The following is an 8,660-nucleotide window of genomic DNA, read 5'->3' on the forward strand; positions in this document are numbered from 1 at the left end:
CTTAAGTGGTCCTTTGACAAACATGCCCAGGACATGGTACCAAAAAGGAGAGGAGGATGACGGTGGGGATGGGGGGGAAGGTAAGATCACCAATGTCCATTAGAAACTTTGGATTATTCAGTATCTATACTGGCCAGAGAGTTTCTCCTGTCAGGTTTGGGTTTAAAATTTCAAAATTTAATACAATCCATTAACAAATTTCCAAATATTAATATGGGCTGGGTACTACATCAGATAACTGGGAATGGGAAACAAATATGATAAATTTAAGTCTAGTGACCTCAAAAATTCCATGACCCTGGCTGAAGGGAATCACAGTTACTCTCAATGTTGCCATTATTTGTAGGCTTTACAAGCCGTATTTATTTTTCTTTTTGTTCTTTAATTATCTTAAAGTTCAAACAGAGGTAGATGGGGATAAAACAGCAGACAAGGCGTCTTACAGAAGAGATTTATGAGGATGTGGTTAGGTAATATTTATAAGTGATGTGCTAACATTCTTTCCACCCACCCAGTCGTCATCTGAAAAACAACCTCAGGTTAGGAAATTAGCCTGAGAAGATACTGTTTATTCAATTGCAGTTTTTGCTTTATCTGGAGATCAGTATTACCCACTACTGACTTTTCTGCGCATATGGTAATGTATCACATGTCAGACAGATGGCTTTGAACCCTGGCTTCCCCTGATAGTAGCTGTGTGGCTTTGGACAATCAACCTCTCAGTTTCCTTATTCTTTTATTTCATTGTAGCAAAACATATGTAACATAAAACTTACAATTTTAGCCATTTTTAAGTATACAATTCAGTGTCATTAAGTACATTCACAATGTGTGCGATCATCACTGCTATCCTATTTAGAACTGGATCATCAACCCAAACAGAAAACTCTACACCCATTAAATGTTAACCTCCCATTGCCCCCTCCCTCAACCTCTGGAAATCACAATCTATGTTTTGTCTCCATGAATTTGCCTGTTCTAGGTACTTCGTACATGGAATCATACAAGATTTGTTCTTTTGTGTCCAGATCTTTTCGCTTAGCACAGTGTCTTAAGGTTTATTCATCTTGTAGCATGTGTCAGAATTTCATTCCTTTCTAAGGCTGAATAATATTCCATTGTATGTATATGCCATGTTTTGTTTATCCATTCATTCATCAATGGACGGTTGGGTTGTTTCCACCTTTTGGCTGCTGTGTCCATATCTTTTAAAGGGGATGATAATATCTATTTTACAGGGTTGTTATGAGAATAAGATAACCAGGAAAAGACCTGGTATATAGTAAGTGCTCAGTTAGTGCTATTTTCTTCCTTCTTCCCTAGTATGAAAGTTCATATATTTCCTTTAAGGCTTGAGTAAGGGAGTGTGATGAAGGAGACAGGATAATTACTTTCCTCTTCTTGTGCCTCTTCTAATTCCTCTGTTATAATTTCTCTAATTAATAGCTTGGCTCTGCAAATTGTTTATAGGAAGAAGTGTTTCAAGGGTATGCTGGGGGTTGGGGAGGGGAAGGCTGAGGAGGCGGACAGGATGAGGGTGGAAGACAGAAACAGCCATCCTGTTGGTTATATGTTGCTAGACCTGAGAATATTTGTTAGCTGAAGGACTTGCTAACTTTTTCCAAAACAGCAATAGAGCTTACTGCAAAGATAGTGATCTTTGAAACTTTACCCTCTTTATTGCAAAAGCCCCAAGTGTTCAGATCTGGGCCATCAGGCTGGAAAATGAAGATTTTAATCTTGCTTCAATCCTTTTCTTGTTTTGTTTCGGCAACTGGTATTGAACCCTGGACCTTGGTGCTATCAGCACCATGCTCTAACCAACTGAGCTAACCAGCCAACTGCTTTTCTTCTTCTAGGGCAGATGCGTCCCCCCAAAATGCAGCAAGACAGGGAAAAGGACTGAGGTTTTTTTCCGTAACTTAAAAGAAATATATGTCTCACAGTATCTTGGAAAGAAGAACATATTTAACCTCAAATTCTTCATGTGGAATGTAGGGGTGCAATGGTATCTAGAAGCCATCTGTACTAAGGTCCTCACTTTAGAAATCGAATGCCCAGATAGCTGGAGGGATCTGGCTAACCAGGGTCATAAAACGGATTGTCACAGAGCAGGGACTAAAAACCCTGCTTACTTCATCCCTAGTTGGGTATATTCTTTTGAAGCTTGCCAAATCAACTGGTGTGTCCAGCTGATTTTCCAAACTCTGAGTTGTAAGGGAAATGGCCAGAATACTTTTACTAAAGGGTTTTGGCAGTTTCTATGAGCAGCACTCTGAATACCTACCTACCCTGTGCAGAGTCCTTTATTGGGCACTATGAAGGAGAAATGAGAGAAACAAAAGTCATGGTGGAATGGGGACCCTGGGGAGGGGAAAAATGAATCTGCAAAAACAGTGTGAGGGTGTATTCAGGCTAGGGTGGTCATCAATATCTGTAGTGGACCGAATGGTAGCCTTTCAAAAGATATGTCCACATCTTAATCCCTGGAAACTGTGAATATTGCTTCATGTGGTTAAAGATTGGATATTGCTTTATCCAATAAAGTAATAAAGAAGTTTGTAGAGGGAGGAGGAGGCGATATGGCCACAGAGGTGAGATTAGAATGATGTGGCCACAGGCTAAGGAACTCCCAGAGCGACCAGAAGCTGGAGGATGCAGGGAATAGATTCCCCCTGGCCTCCGGAGGGAGCACAGCCCTGCTGACACCTTGATTTCAGACTTCTGGCATCCAGAATGTGAGAGAAAAAGTTTCTGTTGTTTTCAGACACTCAGTGTGTGGCAATTTGTTACAGCAGTCACATGAAAATGGTATCTCATCTTTGACCTTTCACATTTCCTCCTTGTTTTCTCTCAAGGGATGTGGGGCAAATCTCTAATTCCCTTCTTCTGTTTATCTAGTTATGTTGCCATCAGGGGCGTAGAATGTGGATCTCAGAATGGTGGCAGTAGATCATTAGTCCTTTTGGTTTCACTTTACAGATGAGGTGACCGAGGCTCAGAGAGGTGAAGGAGCTTTCCCACACTCACACAGCTGCTTAGTGTGAGCCCAGACTTGGAACCCAGCTCTGATACCCAGATAGTAGTGCCCTCTGCATTCTGCTTACAGCCTACAGAGAGGGAACTTGCATCTGAGTTAGGAGACAGGGGCTCACAAGCACAAGCCAATGATGCACAGCACAGACAACGTGTTTAGGCACTTGTACGGTCCAGAGGGTGATACTGGAGAGTCCCGTGGGCTCTACCTCCAAGATACGTCTCTAATCTGCCCAGTTCTCTCTATCTCCCTTGCCAGCACCTCACTGCTTAAAGCCCCTTCGTGGCTTCTCCTCACCATTAGACTAAGACTGAAATTCCTGATCGTGGCCTAACAGGCTATACATGATCCTACCCCTGGCTCTTCCCCAGCCTCAGTTCCTACAGTGTCTCCATCCTTCACCCCTCCAGCACCACTAGCCTCGGCACACCTTGGCCTGGCCCTGGAGTAGGCCAAGGTCTTTCCTGTCTTTGGGCCTTTGCACTTGCTCTTTGCCTGCCTGGAATGCTTCCCTCATGGCTCTTTCTGAGGCTGTTGCATGCTTTAGCTTCATGTTTTAGCTCAAATAGCTCCCCAGAGAGGCCTTGAAGTGGGCCCTGGTCTGTTGCCTCCATGTGTTTCTCTTTTTCTTTTTCTTTTTTTTTGTTTTTTTCCACCTGTTTCTTACCACACACTGAAACCCTCTTGTTTATTTGTTTAGTGTCTTCTCTTGCTACTAAAATTAAAATACCATGAAAAGGACCTTGAGAAGGATACAAACTCTCTGTATCTGGAACACTGACTGAGTAGGTACCTAATAAATGTTTGTGGAATGAATGAATTTGCCAGATTTTCTAAACTAGGTGGCCTAGAGACAGCTGAGCGAAGTTGCTAATAGAGCTGGGTTAGTGATGGTGATAGGGGAAAGGAGACTCACAGGGCCAGAGATGTGACAGACTCTGACCTTTTTTACGACCTCTGATCCCTGCAAATGCCTGGAGGGGTTGTGGGGTGCTGCAAATTCTCAGCCTCTCAGTGTGACTCTGACCATGAGCCTGGACAAACCAAAAACTTGCTGCGAACAGCCGACAGAAGGCTCCAGCTCTGCCGCTGCACGTGTTCTGCTCACACAGTGGCCATCCTGTTCCAGAAAATGAGCTTTGTCATCGCTCAGCTTACATCCTGTCTCTGAGTGACCTGAGAGTGACCTGTAAATGTTTGGCTTTGCTTTTTGTATTAGTCCGTTTCTGTTGCTTATAACAGAATACCTGAAACTGAGTAATTTATAAAGAATGGAAATTTATTTCTTACAGTTTTGGAGGCTGGGAAGTCCATGGTCCAGGGGTGCATCTGGTGAGAGCTTTCTTCCTGGTGGGGTGACTCTCTGCAGAAACTCAGGGTATCACATGGTGACAGAATGGCCTGAGCAAAAGAGCTAACTTTTTCACTCGCCCTCTGTATAAAGCCATCAGAACCACACCCATTATTCCATGAATGGATCAATCCATTCACAAGGGCACAGTTCTCACAATATAATCACCTCTTAAAGGCCTCATCTTTCAAAACCATAATCAGATTTCCCACCCTCTTAGCACCGTTACATTGGGGGTCAAGCTTAATGAGTTTTGGGGGGACATTCAGTACACATCACTTTTTCTTTTCTTTTTTTTTTCACAGCACTTTCTAATAAGAAAAATGACTACTAGTCATTGCTGTATTTTTTTAGTACTCTCCTTCCCCTACACATTATGTCTTTTTTTTTTTTTTTTTTTCCTTTTTGTCTTTTTTCGTGTCCGGCAACGGATCGCAACCCTCGGTGTTGCGCCCGCACCTCGCTCAGCCAGTGAGCGGGAACCGGTCTGTATGTGGGATCCGAACCCTCGGCGGGAGCACTGCCACACTCCCAAGCGGCGCACTGTAGCACTGCGCCACCAGGCCGGCCCCACATTATGTCTTTTACTTAAACATATTGCCTCAGTGAGAACAAAGCCATTAGGTCATCGTTTGTTGAATCAAATATCTTACTTTTATAGTTGGTCAAGCTGAAGTCCAGAGAGGAAAAATGAGGTGCTCAGTGGTCTTCTTCTCTGTGGGGAGACTTGGGAATAGGCAGCTGTCTTTGGACACTCTTATTACACTCTTTTCTCTGAAGTACTGCCTTGGATTGAGTGTCCCCCAAAACTTGACCCCCACCATGACAGTGATGAGAGTGCTAAGAGGATGAGAAATCCTATTATGGTAATTGAAATGTGGGGCTTTGAAGAGGTGATTAGATGGTAGGACCATGCCATAGTGAATGGATTAAAAATGGTGGTCGTGGGCCGGCCCTGTGGCACACTCGGGAGAGTGCAGCTCTTGGGAGCGCAGCAGTGCTCCCGCCACGGGTTCGGATCCTATATAAGGATGACTGGTGCACTCACTGGCTGAGCGCGGTGCAGGCGACACCACACCAAGGGTTGCGATCCCCTTACTGATCACAAAAAAAAGACAAAAAAAAAAAAAAAAAAACGGTGGTCATGGGTGTGGTTCTGAGGACTTTTAAAAAGGATGGTGCAGGAGGAACTGTCACCCTCTCTCTGCTTGGTCATTTTCACAAAGTGATACCCTGCTGTCACTGAAGTCACCACCAAAGAAAGCCTTCTCCAGGTGTGTTCCCTGGACTTTGGGCTTCCTAGCTTCTGAAACTGTAGGTAATAAATTTTGTTTTCTTGTAAATCACCCAGTTAGTTCCATGTATTTTATTATAAGCAACAGAAACACACTAATACAAGTATACAATCTGGGAAGTTCCTCAGAATGGGAGACTATGAAACTGGGTTTACAAGCATTTTGGTGCCTCCTGTTTTCTACTCTCTTTATCCCTTCCTTTCATTCTCAAACCATACAAATCATTCTACAGGTTTGTTGGCAAGTTCAGCACTGATCCAACTAATATAGACCAGGATCCTTGTTCAAAGAATGTCAGTCGTGATCTCCAGGCCATTTTTTTTCTTTAACTTTTTATTGAAGTATATCATATATATCAAAAAGTGCACATATCATTGGTGTATACGGAATGGGTTTTTAGAAGCTGACCTCACTCTTATGACTAGCACCAAGAACAAGAATCAGAACGTTATCAGCTCCCTGGGAGGTCCCTCCTACTCCTGCAGGTGTAAATACACCACAATTTATTTCTTGGTTCTGCTGCTAATGGGGGATCCCCAGGTTTTAACAGTAAACTCCACAGATGTTCAAAGTAGTTGGGTCAAGGCTATTTAAGGATGGCAGTGTGGGGCTGGCCCCGTGGCGCACTCGGGAGAGTGCAGTGCTGGGAGCGCAGCGACGCTCCTGCCGCGGGTTCAGATCCTATATAGGAATGGCCAGTGTGCTCACTGGCTGAGCGAGAAGTGGACAACACCAAGCCAAGGGTTGTGATCCCCTTACCGGTCACGAAAAGACAAAAAAAAAAAAAAAAAAAAAAAAGATGGCAGTGTGATAGGTTGTCATTGGGTATTGCCTGAAAAAACTTACAGTTTTTTTTCCCCCATTTTGAGGGTCCAAATCAGAGCCCTGGTTCTCTAGGAAATATCTACTGGCGTGGCATCATGGAAATTTGCAATCTGTAGCACAGCCAAGCTTACTTCCTCTTGTTTCCTGTGGAAGGATCACTAGCAGCTGACCACCCAGTGTCCCCTGGTCAGAGGTGGAACTGTTGACAAAACCAGAAATAACTTTCCTAGGAAGCTGGTTTTGAATATGTGTTTGGTGGGAGTCTTTGGAACACTCACATGAAAAAAGCTGGTTTATAGAAATGCTTGCTAAAAGGAGTAATAGGTCTGCAACATAACCAGTGCCATTTTAGACAGGCCCAAGTACAAAATGGTGCCGTCCACCTCCTCCCCTCTCATCCCCCATTCTCTCTTACAAGAAGCCTCATAGTTACAGAGAACATGAAACTTTTGGCATTTCCACATGCGCAGAACTCTCCATTCCCATGGCCTAACTCAATCTCCATCCTGGAATTACATCACCCAGCTCTTGGCACCAACATACCCACATAAGCTCCCACTGCCCTATGTTAGGGGCTGTCCCCCAGTTTCAGGGCAGCCCCAGGCTGCCTGCCACTTTGAGCACAGCCCGGTGGATTTTCTTCCTTTAATGAAGCTTGAATGGTACCCGGCATCATGGCTCACTTTCTTTCAAGGAGGAAGTTAAGAGATAAATGAAGCACATAATAAGTTACCTCAGACAAAAGTCTTCAGAATAAGATAGGAAGGACTGAGAAAGGGAAGCGTTATGTGGCATTTTGATATACATTATAAAAGAGAAAGGACTGCTGACGTCAGCAATCATCCTGGCTGGATTAACTTTCTCACTAAAAAATAAGCAACCTTTAGGGATTACCTTCTTTAAAAAAAAAACAAAACAAAAACAAAACCACGCCTGTATTGTTTTGCTTTTAAAAGTATCACCTTATATTTTAACACCTAGAACGCATAGAAAAACAGACAGTAAGAAATTAAAGGTGTTAATTTTGCAATTGGGGATAACCACTATTAACTTTTTGATGAATATCCGTTTAGTCTATATTCACACCTTTTTATATTAATGATGACTTTCTGCTTTGCAACTTGCTTTATTTCACTAAAAATGTATCATGGACTCTCTATGCAGATAAGGCATACACGCAAGTTCAAAACCTCTGGCTTCTTATTTGAGAAAAAAATCTTCACAATTTATCATGAACATTTCCCCATGTCATTAACTACTTTTCTACATTATGATATTTAATGACCACATTCTTTCCAACATGAGGAGGTACCACAATCTATTTAATTTATCCCCTACGTGGGAACATTAGGTGATTTCCAATTATTTATTGTTAGAATGAACAGTGCAATAGATTGTCTTAGAGAGAAATCTCTGTGCATATTTGTTATTGTTTGCTTAGAATAAATTCCTAGAAGAGACATTGCTCAGCCAAAAGCTATGCCCTTTTTAGAGCATTCTGATGCTGACTCCCAAAATGCCCTCTGGGAGAGGTTGTACTGGTTACTGGTCTGTAATCCCACCAGCAGATTTTATGAGCATTTGCCAATGCTGAGTAAGTATGAACATTTAAAAAAGTCTTTGGAAATTTGATAGGGGTTATATGGTACTTCATAGATTTTTAACTTGTATATAGAATGTTAGTGCTTATCTGATCTTTGATGCCCTTCACAATAGACCACCCTATATTTCCAGCCTCATCTCATCTCCTTCTATTCTTCTATAACACACACAAAAACACATACGTGCATGCACACGTGTGCGCACGCACACACACATGCACGCACGCATGCACACACAGACCGTTTTTCAAACAGGATTCATATATTCCTACCTTTATGTTTCTTTTCCCCAGATGACACTCATATTCCATTCATTCTCTCCTCACCTTTCCCAGTAACATCTCAAAATCTATCATCTGAGTCTATTTCAAAGGCCATATTCCCCATCAGGTCTTTCTGTGACACCCCCAGGCAAGTGGAATTTCCCCCTTCTTCTCCTGTAATTACTTTATGGTAATTATCTTACCCGACCCCAATCACTTCCATAGTTAGTTTCATAATGAGGGATTGTGGCCCATTCTTAATTCTTTTTTTTTTTTTTTTTTTTTTTT

This window comes from Galeopterus variegatus, unplaced genomic scaffold (genome assembly GCF_000696425.1).
Source record: "Galeopterus variegatus unplaced genomic scaffold, G_variegatus-3.0.2 Scaffold2740, whole genome shotgun sequence".
Classification (NCBI taxonomy): Eukaryota; Metazoa; Chordata; class Mammalia; order Dermoptera; family Cynocephalidae; genus Galeopterus; species Galeopterus variegatus.